The sequence below is a fragment of the Sminthopsis crassicaudata genome, chromosome 4, assembly GCF_048593235.1.
Source record: "Sminthopsis crassicaudata isolate SCR6 chromosome 4, ASM4859323v1, whole genome shotgun sequence".
In the NCBI taxonomy this organism is placed as follows: domain Eukaryota; kingdom Metazoa; phylum Chordata; class Mammalia; order Dasyuromorphia; family Dasyuridae; genus Sminthopsis; species Sminthopsis crassicaudata.
The window spans coordinates 78,383,993-78,403,380 of record NC_133620.1 but is presented as its reverse complement, the minus strand read 5'-3'; the positions used below and the strand labels follow the sequence as shown (position 1 = coordinate 78,403,380).

The window sequence follows — 19,388 nt, the reverse complement described above, 5'->3', positions numbered from 1 at the left end:
AAAGTAAAATATCCTACAGCAGAATAGTTATGAGAGAATGATTAAAGTTAAGGTTAAGACTGGCATATTGTAGCAATCTCAGTATTAAATTGTTCTTGCAGTTCTGAAACTTTCTTTAATTAGCTTAAAGCAATCTAAAAGTGACTTTGAAATTTCAAGTCTACCTGCCTAGAAAAAGGTGTTAAAATTTATAAATATAGAGGCTCGAGGAAGATGGAGATTTAAAGGAATATTGCTGTCAATAAGATGTGACAATTTTGCATAAATGGTCAGTAGTGAAATAATCTTATATTACTTCTCTAATTAGAGGAATTTTAGGTAATTAACCTTACTGAGTTACAGTTCACTCATCTGCAAAATGGGAATCCTGATATCTACAGTGCTTAACTCATGGAATTATTGTGAGGATAAAGTGGGATAATGTTTTACAAACATTAGAACTATGTAAATATGAGCTATATGTTTATTGTTTGTCCTGGAACTTCTCTATAAGTTAATTTAAAACATAACATCTTCTACACATCACGCAGTCTATATTTGGGTATATGTTAAGAATTTCATAAATGTTTACATAATTTATAGTTGAGTTATATTACCCTTAACTAATCTATAATTAATTCAACTTGTCCAAAAGATCAATATACTTCTATATTAATTTGAACAACTGGAAGCTAAATAAATGCAAAAGCAAATTCCATATTTGCCTTTAAAAATGTCTGTTTAAATGATGCAAAAACATTTTCCCCTCTCACCCAACTGTATAGAAAAAAAAAAAAAAAAAGGAGGAAGAATATAATTCAAAAGACTTCTCTTTGCTGGGATATAGTAAAGTTTTGGGGATAATTCAACAGGGACTGGTGATAAGGTACTTATTGATTGGAAAGCTTATACATGATCTGCATCCAATAATACATGTGAATTAATTGATTTGGTAGGAAGAGATTAAAGGAGGCACAGAATAGAGGAGTGCCTAATCCTGTGTTAAATTCCTTATAAATTAGTTGTATCTAAAGGATCTGTATAGTAGTAAGGCAATGAATTGGGAATAATTTTTCAATAAATTTTGGAAACATAATCCAAGAAGAGAACTGGCATTTTATTTAATAGGGAAGGAGATAACAAAAACTCTAAAAAAAAAAAAAAAAAATAAAAAAAAATAAAAAAAAAAAAGTATGTACTATCTTTATCTTTAACCTATAATTCAATTAATTACACTACACTTTGAATCAGCAATACCATTACTGAATCTGCATCCCAAAGAAATCATAAAGGAGGGAAAAGGGCCAATATGTGCAAAATTTTTTTTTTGTAGCAGTCCCTTTTTAGGGTGGCAAAGAATTGGAAAATAATTAGATGCTCATTAATTAAGGAATGCTGAGTAAGTTATAGTGTTTGGAAGTAATGGAATATCATTGCTTTATAAAAAATGATAAGCTGAATTTTAGAAAGGCCTAGAAAGATTTACACAAACTGATGTTGAGCAAAAAAGACGAAATCAAGAATATATTGTACACAGTAACAGCAAGATTATGGGATAATCAATTATGAGAAAGTTGGATGAAAAATGTCATTTATATCCAAAGAAATAACTATGGAGACTGAATGCAAATCAGCATATGCTAAATCCTTTTTTTTTTTTCTTTTACTTCTTTTTTCTTTTTCACAAATGGTCTTTCCCTTTTGTTTTTTTTGTTTTTTTTTTTGCTTGTTTGTTTTTTGTTTTTTTCTCTCCCAACATGATTCAGAAGGAAATAGGGGGAAAATAAATGTATATACATAACCAAATAAATACTTTAAAAATAATTAATTATGCTGCTTCTTAGGTTTATGATCCCAATGATAACAGCACACAGTAGTTGCCTCTTTTTTTTTTTTTGTTTTCGTTTTTTTACAGTATCAAAAAAATATATATTTTCTAAAATGATTAATGTTGGCGTATACGTCAATATTGTCAGATCATTGGAATCTTCACCTCATTTTTTTTTTTTTTTTTTCATTTTTCCAAATTCTACCCTCCCTCCCTCCACTCCCTCCCCCCATGGCAGGTAATCCCATACATTTTACATGTGTTACAATATAACCTAGATAAAATATATGTGTGTAAATACCATTTTCTTGTTGCACATTAATTATTAGCTTCCGAAGGTATAAGAAACCTGGGTAGATAGACAGTAGTGCTAACAATTTACATTCACTTCCCAGTGTTCCTTCTCTGGGTGTAGCTACCTCTGTCCATCATTGATCAACTGGAAGTGAGTTGGTTTTTCTTTATGTTGAAGATTTCCACTTCTATCAGAATACATCCTCATACAGTATTGTTGTTGAAGTGTATAGTGATCTTCTGGTTCTGCTCATTTCACTCAGCATAAGTTCATGTAAGACTCTCCAAGCCTCTCTGTATTCCTCCTGCTGGTCATTTCTTACAGAGCAATAATATTCTATAACATTCATATACCACAATTTACCCAACCATTCTCCAATTGATGGATATCCATTCAACTTCCAGTTTCTAGCTACAACAAAAAGAGCTGCCACAAACATTTTGGCACATACAGGTCCCTTTCCACTCTTTAGTATTTCTTTGGGGACTTCTGGCCAAGATGGCAGCGTGGAGGCAGACAGCTGCTTGAGCTCCTTGTTTTCTCTCAGAACTTACTTCATGACAAGCCTCTGACTTAATGCTTGACCCAGAAAGAAATCCACAAATTATCACCAAGAGAAGACATCCTTGAAAGTCGCCAGAAAAGGTCTGTGTTTGCTCGGGGGAGGGTCAATCAGACTGGGCACAGACTGAGGGCAGACAGCCAGAGCAAGACAGGCAGCTCACACAGCTCAAACCTGAGGGGGAGGGGTGTGATCTCTGCCATTTCTGTGAAAGGGCTTTTGCCCCAGTGTGGATGCTCCGTCTTGGCAGCAAGCCAGGAGCGGTGGAGAGGGTGTAAACACCAGAGGTGAAGATTAAAACCCCAGAAAGCCAGCTTCTCTCGGAGCCCGGCCACCCCCAACCCCCACCTGGACTGACTCGGTGCGTTCTTGGAGCCTCAGAGCGCAGACTCAGTGCAGTCATTGCTGTTCTGTTAGTGGCTCTCTGCTGCCCTACCCCCAGTCTGTAGAGGAAGCCCATTAATACCATCCAGCCTCATCCCTGGCAAAACAGACCAATTGTTTCTCTTGTCAGTTTGTTTTCTTTGATTCCTGCTCTGACAAAATGAACAAAAAATTCAAAAGGTCTCTAACCATTGACAGCTTCTGTGTGGAGAGGGAGCAGACTTCAAATGCTGAGGAGACTAGGAACAGACTGTCCCCAGATGTATCCCCTGGGAGGGATATAAGCTGCTCCTCAATACAAAAGAACCTCATAGAGGAAATCAAAAAGGCTCTCACAAGAGAGCTGGAAGAGAAATGGGAAAAGGAAAGGGAAGCTTGGCAAGAAAGCCTGGAGAAGTCATCCCATGCATTCAAAGACAGAGTGGATAAAGAAATCAAATCATTGAGAAACAAGATTAGTGAGCTGGAAAAGGTAAACAACTCCAAGGAAAACAGGATTAGTGAGCTGGAAAAGGTAAACAACTCCAAGGAAAACAGGATTAGTGAGCTGGAAAAAGAAATCAGCTCTCTAAAAAATAAAATGGATAAAATGGAAAAAAATTCCATAGAAGATAAAAACTCAATTGGACAATTACAAAGAGATATAAAAAAAGTGAGTGAAGAAAATACATCATTGAAAATTAAACTGGAACAAGTGGAAATGAATGACTCAAGGAGAAACCAAGAGGGAGTCAAGCAAAACCAGAGAAATGAAACAATTGAAAAGACTGTCAAGTACCTTACCAGAAAGACAACAGACCTGGAAAACAGATCCAGGAGAGACAATTTGAGAATAATCAGACTCCCTGAAAAATGGGAGGAAAAAAAGAGCTTGGACACAATTTTCGAGGAAATTATCAAAGAGAACTGCCCAGACGTTTTGGAAACAGAGGGTAAAATAGACATTGAAAAAATTCATCAATCACCTAATGAAAGGGACCCTAAAATCAAAACACCAAGAAATATAGTGGCCAAGTTCAAGAACCACCAGACAAAGGAAAAGATATTGGAAGCTGCTAGAAAAAAACAATTCAGATATGGAGGATCCACAATAAGGATAACCCAGGATCTAGCAGCGTCCACATTAAAAGAACGCAGGGCCTGGAACATGATATTCCAAAAGGCTAAGGAACTTGGTATGCAGCCAAGAATAACTTACCCAGCAAGAATGAGCATCGTTTTCCAGGGAAGAAGATGGACATTTAACGAAATAAATGAATTCCATCTATTTTTGATGAAAAAACCAGACCTACATAAAAGGTTTGATCTTCAAATACAGAACTCAAGAGATTTCTAAAAAGGTAAAAAGAAATCTTGAGAACTATACTTCTATCAAAAAAATATGTAAAGAACATATATACAATTTGTCTTAGAAACTAGTGGTGGAAAGGAGATTATATCATAAAAAAGTGTAAAGTGGTGGTACTACATCTCATGAAGAGGCAAAGGTAACCTATTATATCTGAGAGAAAGAAATGAGGGAGATGAACATAGCATGTATCAATAGACATATTCAATTTATGGTGAAACTTCTTCCACTTCATTGAAAAGTGAAAGGGAAGGAGTAAGCCAAGGGGAAGGGAATACAGTAATTTCGACTAAAAGGGGTAAAATAAGGGGAGGATCTTTAAGGTGGGGGAGGGATCCTAAAAAGGGAGGGCTGTGAAAAGCAAGTGGTGTTCACCAGTTTAATACTGGATAGGAGGGTAAAAGGGAAGGAAAGGGGAAAAGCATAAGCAGGGGTTAAAAGTAAAAGGGTGGAGCAGAATCTATTATGCTTCAGGCAAAACCAAAAAAGCAGGAGTAGGCATCCTCATCTCAGATCAAGCAAAAACAAAAATTGATCTAATTAAAAGAGATAAGGAAGGGCATTATATCCTGCTAAAGGGAAGCATCAATAATGAAGCAGTATCAATATTAAACATGTATGCACCAAGTGGTGCAGCATCTAAATTCTTAAAAGAGAAATTAAGAGAGCTGCAAGAGGAAATAGATAGCAAAACTATAATAGCGGGAGATCTCAACCTTGCACTCTCAGAATTAGATAAATCAAACCACAAAATAAATAAGAAAGAAGTCAAAGAGGTAAATAGAATACTCGAAAAGTTTGATATGATAGATCTTTGGCGAAAGCTAAATGGAGACAGAAAGGAATATACTTTCTTCTCAGTAGTTCATGGAACCTATACAAAAATTGATCATATACTAGGGCATAAAAACCTCAAAATCAAATGCAGTAAGGCAGAAATAATAAATGCATCCTTTTCAGACCATAATGCAATCAAAATAACATTTAATAAAAAGCCAGGGGAAAACAGACCAAAAAATAATTGGAAACTAAATAATCTTATACTAAAGAATGATTGGGTAAAACAGCAAATCATAGACATAATTAATAACTTCACCCAAGAAATTGACAATAATGAGACATCATACCAAAATGTGTGGGATACAGCCAAAGCAGTAATAAGGGGAAGTTTTATATCTGTACAGGCCTACTTGCATAAAATAGAGAAAGAGAGGGCCAACGAATTGGGCTTACAACTAAAATTGCTAGAAAAGGAACAAATTAAAAACCCCCAAACACAAAACTTGAAATTCAAAAAATAAAAGGTGAGATTAATAAAATTGAAAGTAAAAAAACTATTGAATTAATTAATAAAACTAAGAGTTGGTTTTATGAAAAAACCAACAAAATAGACAAACCCTTAGTAAACCTGATTAAAAAAAGGAAAGAGAAAAAGCAAATTGATAGTCTTGAAAATGAAAAGGGTGAACTCACCACTAATGAACAGGAAATTAGAACAATAGTTAGGAGCTACTTTGCTCAACTTTATGCTGATAAATTCGATAACTTAAATGAAATGGAAGAATACCTTCAAAAATATAGCTTGCCCAGATTAACAGAGGAAGAAGTAAGTAGTCTAAATAGTCCCATCTCAGAAAAAGAAATAGACCAAGCTATTAACCAACTTCCTAAGAAAAAGTCCCCAGGACCAGATGGATTTACAGGTGAATTCTACCAAACATGTAAAGAACAACTAACTCTAATGCTATGTAAACTATTTGAAAAATAGGGATTGAAGGAGTCCTACCAAATTCCTTCTATGACACAGACATGGTACTGATACCTAAACCAGGTAGATCGAAAACTGAGAAAGAAAACTATAGACCAATTTCCTTAATGAATATTGATGCTAAAATATTAAATAAGATATTAGCAAATAGACTTCAGAAAATCATCCCCAGGATAATACACTATGATCAAGTGGGATTCATACCAGGAATGCAGGGCTGGTTTAATATTAGGAAAACTATTAGTATAATTGACCATATTAATAATCAAATTAATAAAAACCATATGATCATCTCAATAGATGCAGAAAAGGCAGTTGATAAAATCCAACATCCATTCCTACTAAAAACTCTTGAGAGTATAGGAATAAATGGACTATTCCTTAAAATAATAAGGAGCATATATTTAAAACCTTCAGTAAACATCATATGTAATGGTGATAAACTAGAACCTTTCCCTGTAAGATCAGGAGTGAAACAAGGTTGCCCACTATCACCATTACTATTCAATATAGTACTAGAAACTCTAGCCTCGGCAATAAGAGCCGAGAAAGAGATCCAAGGAATTAGAATAGGAAATGAAGAAATCAAATTGTCACTTTTCGCAGATGACATGATGGTATACTTAGAGAACCCCAAAGACTCTGCTAAAAAGCTATTAGAAATAATTCAGAATTTTAGCAAAGTCGCAGGATACAAAATAAATCCACATAAATCCTCAGGATTTTTATACATTACCAACACAATCCAACAGCAAGAGATACAAAGAGAAATTCCATTCAAAATAACAGTCGATAGTATAAAATATTTGGGAATATATCTACCAAAGGAGAGTCAGGAATTATATGAGCAAAATTACAAAACACTTGCCACAAAAATAAAGTCAGATTTAAATAATTGGAAAGACATTCAGTGTTCTTGGATAGGCCGAGCAAATATAATAAAGATGACAATACTCCCCAAACTAATCTATTTATTTAGTGCTATACCAATCAGACTCCCAAGAAACTATTTTAATGACCTAGAAAAAATAACAACAAAATTCATATGGAAGAATAAAAGGTCGAGAATTGCAAGGAAACTAATGAAAAAAAAGTCAGAGGAAGGTGGTGTAAGTGTACCTGATTTAAAGCTATATTATAAAGCAACAGTCACCAAAACCATTTGGTATTGGCTAAGAAATAGACTAGTTGATCAGTGGCATAGGTTAGGTTCACAGGGCAAGATAGTGAATAAAAATAGCAATCTAATCTTTGACAAACCCAAAGATCCCAAATTTTGGGATAAGAATTCATTATTTGACAAAAACTGCTGGGAAAACTGGAAATTAGTATGGCAGAAACTAGGCATGGACCCACATTTAACACCACATACTAAGATTAGATCAAAATGGGTCCAAGATTTAGGCATAAAGAACGAAATCATAAATAAATTGGAGGAACATGGGATGGTTTACCTCTCAGACTTGTGGAGGAGGAAGGAGTTTGTGTCCAAGGGAGAACTAGAGACCATTATTGATCACAAAATAGAACATTTTGATTACACCAAATTAAAAATTTCTGCACAAACAAAACTAATGCAAACAAGATTAGAAGGGAAGTAACAAATTGGGAAAAAAATTTTACAGTTAAAGTTTCTGATAAAGGCCTCATCTCCAAAATATACAGAGAATTGACTTTAATTTATAAGAAATCAAGCCATTCTCCAATTGATAAATGGTCAAAGGATATGAACAGACAATTTTCAGATGATGAAATTAAAACTATTTCCACTCATATGAAAGAGTGTTCCAAATCACTATTGATCAGAGAAATGCAAATTAAGACAACTCTGAGGTATCATTACACACCTGTCAGATTGGCTAAGATGACAGGAACAAATAACGATGAATGTTGGAGGGGCTGTGGGAAAACTGGGACACTGATGCATTGTTGGTGGAGTTGTGAAAGAATCCAACCATTCTGTAGAGCAATCTGGAATTATGCCCAAAAAGTTATCAAAATGGGCATACCCTTTGAACCAGCCATACTACTACTGGGCTTATACCCCAAGGAACTACTAGAGAAGGGAAAGGGTCCTGTATGTGCCAAAATGTTTGTGGCAGCCCTTTTCATAGTGGCTAGAAGCTGGAAGATGAATGGATGTCCATCAATTGGAGAATGGTCGGGTAAACTATGGTATATGAATGTTATGGAATATTATTGTTCTATAAGAAATGACCAACAGGAGAAATACAGAGAGGCTTGGAGAGACTTACATCAACTGATGCTGAGTGAAACGAGCAGAACCAGAAGATCATTATACACTTCATCAATGATACTGTACGAGGATGTATGCTGATGGAAGTGGATTTCTTCAACATAGAGAAGAGCTAATCCAATTCCAATTGATTAATGATGGACAGAACCAGCTACATCCAGAAAAGGAACACTGGGAAATGAATGTAAACTGTTATTTTTACCTTCTGAATCCAATTCTTCCTGTGCAACAAAAAATTCGGTTCTACACACATATATTGTATCTAGAATATACTGTAATATATTTAACATATATAAGACTGCTTGCCATCTGGGGGAGGAGGTTGGGGGAGGAAGGGAAAAAATCTGAATAGAAGTAAGTGCAAGGGATAATGTTGTAAAAAATTACCCATGCATATGTACTGTCAAAAAAAATGTTATAATTATAAAATAAAATAAAAATTAAAAAAAAAAACATATTTCTTTGGGATATAATCCCAATAACAGCAATGCTGGGTCAAAAGGTATGCACAGTTTGACAACTTTTTGGGCATAGTTCCAAATTGCTCTGCAGAATGGCTGGATTCTTTCACAACTCCACCAACAATGTATCAGTGTCCCAGTTTTCCAACATCCCCTCCAACATTCATCATTATTTGTTCCTGTCATCTTAGCTAATCTGACAGATTTGTAGTGGTATCTCAGAGTTGTCTTAATTTGCATTTCTCTCATCAGTAGTGATTTGGAACACTCTTTCATATGAGTGGAAATAGTTTCAATTTCATCATCTGAGAATTGTCTGTTCATATCCTTTGACCATTTATCAATTGGAGAATGGTTTGGTTTCCTATAAATCAGGGTCAGTTCTCGATATATTTTGGAAATGAGACCTTTGTCAGAACCTTTCCTTTTAAAAATATTTTCCCAATTTGTTACTTCCCTTCTAAACTTGTTTGCATTAGTATTGTTTGTACAGAAACTTTTTAGTTTGATGTAATCAAAATCTTCTATTTTGTGATCAATAATGATCTCTAATTCTCCTCTGGTCAAAAATTCCGTCCTCCTCCACAGGTCTGATAGGTAGACTATTCTCTGTTCCTCTAATCTATTTATGATCTCATTCTTTATGCCTAAATCATGGACCCATTTTGATCTTATCTTGGTATATGGTGTTAAGTGTGGATCCATATCTAATTTCTGCCATACTAATTTCCAGTTTTCCCAACAGTTTCTTCCAAATAATGAATTTTTGTCCCTAAGGTTGGTACCTTTGGGTTTGTCAAAGATTAGATTGCTATAGATGTACCCATTTTTGGTCCTTTGTATCTAATCTGTTCCACTGATCTACCGTTCTATTTCTTAGCCAGTACCAAATGGTTTTGGTGACTGCTGCTATATAATATAGCTTTATATCAGGTACACTTAGACCATCTTCCTCTGACTTTTTTTTTCATTAGTTCCCTTGCAATTCTCGACCTTTTATTCTTCCATATGAATTTTGTTGTTATTTTTTCTAGGTCATTAAAATAGTTTCTTGGGAGTCTGATTGGTATAGCACTAAATAAATAGATTAGTTTGGGGAGTATTGTCATCTTTATTATATTTGCTCGGCCTATCCAAGAGCACTGAATGTCTTTCCAATTATGTAAATCTGACTTTATTTTTGTGGCAAGTGTTTTGTAATTTTTCTCATATAATTCCTGACTATTCTTTGGTAGATGGATTCCCAAATACTTTATACTCTCAACATTTGTTTGGAATGGAATTTCTCTTTGTATCTCTTGCTGTTGCATTTTGTTGGTGATATATAAGAATGCTGAGGATTTATGTGGATTTATTTTGCATCCTGCCACTTTGCTAAAATTCTGAATTATTTCTAATAGCTTTTTAGCAGAGTCTTTGGGGTTCTCTAAGTATACCATCATGTCATCTGCAAAGAGTGATAGTTTGATTTCCTCATTTCCTACTCTAATTCCTTGAATCTCTTTCTCGGCTCTTATTGCAGAGGCTAGCATTTCTAGTACTATGTTGAATAGTAATGGTGATAGTGGGCAACCTTGTTTCACTCCTGATCTTACTGGGAAATGTTGCAGTTTATTTCTATTGCATATTATGCTTACTGATGGTCTTAAATATATGCTCCTGATTATTCTAAGGAATAATCCATTTATTCCTATACTCCCAAGAGTTTTTAGTAGGAATGGATGTTGGATTTTGTCAAATGCTTTTTCTGCATCTATTGAGATGATTATATGGTTTTTATTAATTTGATTATTAATATGGTCAATTATACTAATAGTTTTCCTAATATTAAACCAGCCCTGCATTCCTGGTATGAATCCTACTTGATCATAGTGTATTATCCTGGGGATGATTTTCTGAAGGCTTTTTGCTAATATCTTATTTAAGATTTTAGCATCAATATTCATTAAGGAAATTGGTCTATAATTTTCTTTCTCAGTTTTTGATCGACCTGGTTTAGGTATTAGTACCATGTCTGTGTCATAAAAGTAGTTTGGTAGCACTCCTTCATTCCCTATTTTTTCAAATAGTTTATATAGCATTGGGGCTAATTGTTCTTTAAATGTTGGGTAGAATTCACATGTAAATCCATCTGGTCCAGGGGATTTTTTCCTGGGGAGTTGATTAATAGCTTGTTCTATTTCATTTTCTGAAATGGGACTATTTAAGCAATTTATTTCCTCCTCTGTTAATCTAGGAAGCCTATATTTTTGGAGAAAGTCATCCATTTCACTTAAGTTATCAAATTTATTGGCATAAAGTTGGGCAAAATAACTCCTTATTATTTCTCTAATTTCCTCTTCATTGGTGGAAAGATCCCCCTTTTCATTTGTAAGACTAACAATTTGATTTTCCTCTTTCTTTTTTCTGATCAGATTTACCAAAGGTTTATCTATTTTATTGGCTTTTTCATAAAACCAACTCTTGGTTTTATTTATTAATTCAATAGTTTTTTTACTTTCAATATTATTGATTTCTCCTTTTAATTTTTCTATTTCAAGTTTACTTTTTGGTTGGAGGTTTTTAGTTTAGTCTTTTTCTAGCCTTTTAAGTTGCAAGCCCAATTCGTTAATCTTCTCTTTCTCTATTTTCTTCAAATAAGCCTCTAAATATATAAAATTTCCCCTTATTACTGCTTTAGCTGCATCCCACAGATTTTGGTATGATGTCTCATCATTGTCATTTGACCTGGCCTGCAGGTCTCGAACTAGGGACTGCTGAAGTCACACATCAGTCTGTAAGCCGGAGGCTGGGGGAGGCGTTTGCCTGGGGATGGGCTGAAAAGAAAGAAACGGAGGCAACTCTGGCAGAAGGTAGAATAGCTACTTTATTGAAGGAGGGTTTTGGGTTTATATAGGGGCTTGGTCACATAGGCAGTCTTTTGAAAAAACATTCCATGATTAGGGGTCATATAACAAAGGTAACATTTGTCGGTTACAGGACATCTGGTGGTAGATATGTGTGTCCTTGTGATGTTCAGGGGCAGGATGTTCTCATGCTTTGTTGAGCATATTTCTTAGAACTCAACAAACCAAGGTCTTTTATTAATTCTTGGAATGTGGGGTGTGGGGCAAGGGGCTCCAGCATGTCTCTCTTCTTCAATTTAAAAAATAGGAGGGAAGGCATTTTGATTCAGAAGAATCAAATCTAGCCAATTTGAAATTTTAATTATTATAATCCTGTTGTTATGATTTTTCTCAATTCTATGCATAGAGAGGAGAGCACTGAACAGAGCGGAGAATTAGCAGAGGCTTCTATCCCTAGGGTCAGATGGTCCACTGCAACCAACAGCTATGGGGAACACCAATTTTTGTTGAGTTTGTCTGTCTTTGTTAGGCCGATGAGTCATAGGTGGTCCTGTCTATTCTATGGTAGGCAGAATTCCTAATGACCATATGGATTGCAGGCCGATTTGAGACGGATATCAAGCATACAGTCCTGATGATCTTCCGGTGCTTGTGTGTTGCTGAGGTCAGTACCTTTCTGCCTTTCAGGGAACAGCCAGTGCATTATGAGTTTTTCATCTCCATCTCCGTATTTCTCTCCCCTAGCAAGAGTATGAGAAAGCCTGGCCTTTTATAAAGGCTTATCAGCCAATTAGAGGTTAGAATTTGAGGGACTAATTCTTATGAATATCATTTTGCCTTCTCTCTTATCAAAGGTAAAGGCCAATGCCTATTGATGTACAACAATTTGCATTACATCAGATAACTGTGAGATTTTATTTAACATTATCCGATCCAAACTTTCTTGGTGCCTCCAAGCAGCATTGTTTTTTTATCATAAATTGTGGTAGGCTCGCAGCTAAAAAAGCTACCTCCTATTGAATTTGATATATTTGCATTTCCTCTATCACATTAAGAGCTAAATTAACCAATGATATAGCTGTATCAAAAGAACTGTCTCGTTTCATTCTAGTTAATTTTCTTATCATGTCTATAGACAAAGAAGGATTTTTACCAAAAAATTATTTAAGGGTTTGGCACATACATCTGTGCAGGTGCGGGGTATGGAAGGGCTTCACTAGTTGACTCGTTCCGTATCGTCTGTATCTTGACAGTTCTTTATTAATTGTCTATGCCCAGGGAGGGAGCCACTCTTCTCTGGAGCACAAACATCTCTAGGAATGGCTAGTTCCTAGCATGTCAAAAATATACAGAGTTCATGGAACGGTCAAGTTCCCATAATTTGGAAGCTGAGGCCTGTTAGATTTGAGTGAGCTTATAATCCTAATATGAAATTTTAAATTTCTTAATCATTTGGCCTTAAGATCACGAAAATAATAAGAGGACTGAGCTAGTGAGGTGCAATTAGAGTAAATTAATTTCATTTTCCAATACATAAGACAATTACACATACATAATATAACTAGAAAGAGTAATAATAATACTATGGGTATAGCTAAACTATTAAAATAAATGGTAGCGCTACCTGATCTAAATAAGAAATCATACCAATGGTGGTTAGTATCCGATGTTACTAAATGAGAGGCCTCGATAAGTTGTCCTGCAGCTATAAGAGTCTGTATTCGATGTTCATTTAATGAGCGCTGATTAGACTCTAATAGTTTCTTCATAACTAAAGATCTGTTTAGGATATCCATATATATGAAGTAAAGCAAAGTAATTAGGTAAGACAAAAGATAACACATGAAATTAACACATAACAGCCCATATCTTAACTTGACAATACACAATAGTTCCAGTACACCAAAAAAAAAGTACACATAGCATTTTCAGGTCATTGTTTTTCCATGCTTCTGGTAAATTAAACATATAATCCCACATTGCAACAATCTCTGAGCATTTTCTTTTTGTATCTAGGTATACATATTTTGTAAAGAGCATTTGGTCCACTTAAATAATTTACTAATATTTCCAGTAAAACCCAAACTAGTAATAATACTATCATCAAAAATCTGTAGAAATTGGCCTTGATATTTTAAAGTATTTTGGTGGGGTAGGATCATTGTGGGCAACTATTGAGCATTTACAGTCAAAGCTTGAGAAACATCTTGTCCAGCACTGCGCAGACTGCTGGCCAAGGTCTCAAGGTCTATTGAATTAACTATACCCAAACCAGTTCCAGCACCACCAAATAAAGTGTCATACCAGGTTCTTTTCTTTCTAACACAATTCATCAGAGGAGGAAAAGTTACATTATTGGTACAAGTTTTAGGAACTCTTATGATTGATGGAGGATGTTTTGTAGGAGGGGGAGGTGTCAGTAATAGATATTTTATCTAATAGTGAGGTTTCAATACCGCCATCAAGATTTTACATGCACAGTTCATCAGTTGCTTTTCAATGTCTGTCTCAGTGTGTTCTCTGCATTCAGTTGGGAAGTCCACACTCTCGGAGTCCACCAGTCCTTTAATTCTGATGTGCTGAGTCCACTCTCTTTCCTGTGTAGCACTGCTGTATCTGATGTCAAGAGGATCTGGAACAGTCCTTTCCATCTCAGGGTCAGCTTGTCCTCCTTCCATGTTTGAACCAGGACCCTGTGTCCAAGCTAGAACTCATGTACTGTTGAAATCCTAAGGGAGGAGTCTGAGCAATAAGCCTGTTTAGTTGCAAAGTTTTCAGATGTTACAGTAAAGACATAACATATTTCCTTAAAAACAAATCCTTGGTTTCAAATATTGGATACAAGGAAGAATTTTGAATCCCTTTTGGATAAGGGTGACCATACAACAATTCATAAGGTGACAATTCCACATCTCTTCAGGGGTTTTGTTTTAATTTTTAATAAGGCAAGGGGAAGGCACTTGGTCCAGGGCAATTGTGTCTCTAATGCCAATTCACTCAATTGTTGTTTAATTTCCTTATCCACCCTTTCCACTTTACATGATGAGGGAGGATGCTATAGCTTGGGCCACAGATTGGAGGATCTTAGCTGTGAAACAGGTGCTTTGGCCTAAATCTGCCTGCTCCACCATCTCCTCTGTACTTACAGATTCCTCTTCTCCAGGCCGCTTTGCTTCCTCATCTGCAAAGCAGTTTCTCCTTATCTCAAATGAATTTCCTCTTTGGTGCCCCTGCACATGAATCACTGCAGCATTCTTAGGTAACATAAGTTTAGTCAAAATTTCATTGACCAATGCCCTGTGTGCCAATCCCTTTCCTTTACTGTTTACCATTCCCCTTTCTTCCCATATTTCCCAAATATATGAACAATTCCCCAAGCATATTTTGAATCAGTCCTTCAAGCAATTTTAGGGCTTGATTTACTGCATATAATTGACAAATTTTGAGCTGACCACTCTTTTGGCAAGAATCCAGCTTGAACCAGAGTCAAATTTTCCCATTAACAATAGCATAACCATTTTTCCTTTTCCCATTAACTATTTGTGAAGAACCATCTATGAACTATTCAGTGCCTTTCAACAAAGGGACTTCCTACAAATCTTCCCTAATCTTAGTTTGGTAATCAATCACATTTGGACAATCATGTTCAAGGGACACATGTTCCCCAGGGGAAGCAGATAAGAACATGGCTGGATTAAAGTTATGATCTGGTGAGAGTGCCAAATCATCTCTTTCCAATAGTATTGCTTCATATTTTAAAATCCTTGAATCAATTAGCCACCTCCTGGCCTATTTGATTCAGAATTGATTGAGCCTGGTGCAGGACATTCACTATTAAACTATTCCCAAAGGTTAATTTCTGACTTTTCTTGTACCAAAAGTGCTGTGGCTGGCCTCGCTTTAATTGTGATAACACTCCTAAAGCCACATTGTTTACTGTATTTACATATTGAACTATATCAGGCTTCTCTTCCAACAAATGACTTAATAAAGTCTTAGTTAATAATGCATATTCATCAATCCAGGTTCTACAATACTCCACCAATCCTAGACATCTCTGCAGACTCTTTTTAGTTTTAGGCTTAGTAATTTGAAGAATCCCCTCCACCTATACAGGATCTAGTTTCTTTTTTTTTTTTTTAAGCTTATAAAATGGCCTAAATATTTTATCTCATGTTTCACAAATTGAAATTTGTCTTAAGAAATTCTCAGTCCCTGTGCTCCCAAATAATTTAACAAACTGATAGTGACTTGGACAAGGTCACTTTTTTTTTTTTTTTCCCTGTCACAAAAAGATCATCTACATTTTGTAAGACTTTTAACAATAAGAAATTTATCCCAGAATGTTCACACAATTCTTATATACCCAAGTAGATGTTTTATAAGTTGAACATTGTACCAATTATTTTGTTTTTAAAATACCCAATACACAGAAAAATCCCAAATTACATATTGCCATAACAAAAACATTTTCAAAAGGACAAAGGCAAGAACTATTATACTTGGAGTCCCTGTAAATAATTGGCATCAATACAATTAATTAAAACTTCTATTTTCACATAAAGGAATCTGAAAAATTCTTAAAAACATCAATTAAACATTTTTTTTTATATAAATAACCCTTTCAGACTATATATCACATTTCTGATCATATTCTTTGAACACAAAAACTACTATATATCTAAGGAAAGAAATGTTCAATAAATTAACATCTTGTAAGAGCAGCTTGACCCCTTTATCAGTTTGCTTTCTTCAACCAAAAACAGCTGCAGCTTCCTACTGCTGTTCTCCCCCTGTAAAAACACATCCTGTCTCACAGTCATCTCTCCGTGACTCCCCTTTCCAACTAGTTCCTTCTTTTCCCCACTGATTTCTTCTTGAAATCTTTTGCTCCCACTAATCAATCCTTCTTAAATCACCTTCATTCTCCTGTCCCATCTCTCTGTCTCTCTCTTCCCAATGCTTACTTACTTAAACCTAACACTTCCAAACCAATAACTCTTCTGATTTCATTTAAACTATTAATTGCTTTTTGTAAATCAATCTCCCTTGTCCCTTTTCTTTAATCACCTTTTTTTTTAAACTTTAAACTTTAAGATTTATAACCCATAATGATAACAAATTACCCAATGTTTCAGAAGCAAACCAAATAATTTTTTTTTTTTTTTTCTGCCTGAGTGCTTCAAGGCCACTAGTAAGAAGCTTCCCAGGCGGTATGGTATTAAGCAGATAAGATTGTAATGCCGTTACTCCCCTTTAGCAGGCTTTGAAAATCTGCTTTTCAGAGAAAACTTTCCCACCAGTTTAAAATAGTCAAGTTTTTTTTTTTTTTTTTTACTTACAAATTGGTACAACAGATTAAAAGTTTAAAATCACAAACAATTTTATATTAAGTAACATTAAAATAATCAATTCCCAAATTTCTTAATCATTGTTTTTAAAACTTAACAAAGCTCTTAAATCACCAAAGCAAACTAGAGGCTTTTCCTAGGACTCCCACTGCCAGAGAGAAGTTTGTTTCACCTTGAACATTCTTCCCTCCTGGAATCCAAACAGAGCTTCTCTAAACTTCCAAGCCCATTTTAATGCACTTCTCTGCCTTCACAGGAATGCCTAGATATTCCATGATTTAAGACCACTCTGAAAGAATTACTATTCTGAATGAATTCCAATTTCCACAATTCAGCCTGTTATTTTTCTAAGCCTGTAACACAGAGGCTGAATTCTTATCTCTTATGAGCTTGCTAACTTTTAACACAGAACAAAAAATTCAAAGCAGACAAACATACACAGACAGACACAGAGCTCTATTTTTCTTAACTTTTAAGCCTCTTTCTCTAAAGCTTTCTTTTAAGATCTTTCCTTTTAACCTTAATTCCTCGTTCCCTAAAATTCTCTTTAAGATCTTTAATGAAAGTCTGTTCTTTAGAAAGGTGGGAGCCCATGATTGCGACGGATTGGTTCACTTACCCTGTATGTGAAGATTCTCTTCGGGGTCTTTAGACGTGGGCCTGGCCAGGCGGTTCGTCTCTCCTTCTCTTCGTCAATCGGGCTGATATGGATCTTCAGGTCCCTGTTCGGGCGCCAATTTGACCCAGCCTGTGGGTCTCAAACTAGGGACTGCTGAAGTCACACATCAGTCTGTAAGCCGGAGGCTGGGGGAGGCGTTTGCCTGGGGATGGGCTGAAAAGAAAGAAACGGAGGCAACTCTGGCAGAAGGTAGAATAGCTACTTTATTGAAGGAGGGTTTGGGTTTATATAGGGGCTTGGTCACTTAGGCAATCTTTTGAAAAAACATTCCATGATTAGGGGTCGTATAACAAAGGTAACATTTGTCGGTTACAGGACATCTGGTGGTAGATATGTGTGTCCTTGTGATGTTCGGGGGCAGGATGTTCTCATGCTTTGTTGAGCATATTTCTTAGAACTCGACAAACCCAAGGTCTTTTATTAATTCTTGGAATGTGGGGTGTGGGGCAAGGGGCTCCAGCAGTCATTATCTTGGGTGAAATTATTAATTGATTCTATAATTTGCTCTTTCACCCAATCATTCTTTAAGATGAGATTATTCAGTTTCCAATTACTTTTTGGTCTATCCCTAACTTTTTACTGAATGTAGCTTTTGTTGCATTGTGGTCTGAGAAGAAGGCATTTATTATTTCTGCCTTCCTACATTTAATTTTGTGATCTTTATGTCCTGATATATGGTCAATTTTTGTATAGGATCCATGAACTGCTGAGAAGAAAGTATATTCCTTTCTATTGCCATTCAGTTTTCTCCAAAGGTCTATCATACCTAGTTTTTCTAATGTTCTATTTACTTTTTAAATTTCTTTCTTGTTTGTTTTGTGGTTTGATTTGTCTAAATCTGAGAGTGCAAGGTTGAGATCTCCCACTATTATAGTTTTACTGTCTATTTCTTCTTGCAAGTAGTTGCCTCTTTTTGTGTAGCTGCTGAGTCAAAACATTTTTTCCAGTTTTATACATTTTTTACTCTTAATAGAGAATAACAAAGCATAACTGTTATCTTTTATTTATGTACTTTAAACTCATTTTGTGAATTTTAATTTTTTCAAGAAGTTTATATAAATGAATCTATAGTTTATAAATCTTAGCAGGAAGAAAATTAAGCAAAGTTGGTATAAAATTTATATAACAACTACATATATTGAAAAATATTATTCCTCAAAGTAAATTGATATATTACAGTTACTGCGAGAAGCAATCCACTTGAATTGATAAATTGTGTGAGAAAAAGAAGGAAGTCAGAATCATGGATACATTCTTGATATCTTAGTTGTATATAAAAGAAGTTACAATGTAAGTAAGATATTGGGAATAATATATATATATATATATATATATATATATATATATATATATATATATATATATATATAAAATGGCTTTTTATTGGCAGAACATATACATGGGTAATTTTTCAACATTGACCCTTGCAAACACTTCTGTTCCAATTTTTCCCTTCCATTTCTCCACCCTCTCCCCTACATGGCAGGCAGTCTCATACATGTTAAACATGTTAAAGTATATCTAAAATACAATATATGTGTACATATTTATACAGTTCTCTTGTTGAACAAGAAAAATCAGATTTAGAAAGTAAAAATAACTTGGGAAGAAAAACAAAAATACAAACAGC

General features: G+C 35.0%; 1 long non-coding RNA gene across 1 annotated transcript in view; it reads right to left on the bottom strand.

The window, feature by feature from the left end:
* Positions 1-18,323, bottom strand: part of LOC141565510 (uncharacterized) — a 39,759-nt gene extending 21,436 nt beyond the window's left edge. Inside the window, exon 1 of the long non-coding RNA XR_012489044.1 lies at positions 17,699-18,323. This is a non-coding gene — a long non-coding RNA (uncharacterized LOC141565510). The remainder of the gene's footprint in view (positions 1-17,698) is intronic.
* Positions 18,324-19,388: the final 1,065 nt, after the last annotated feature.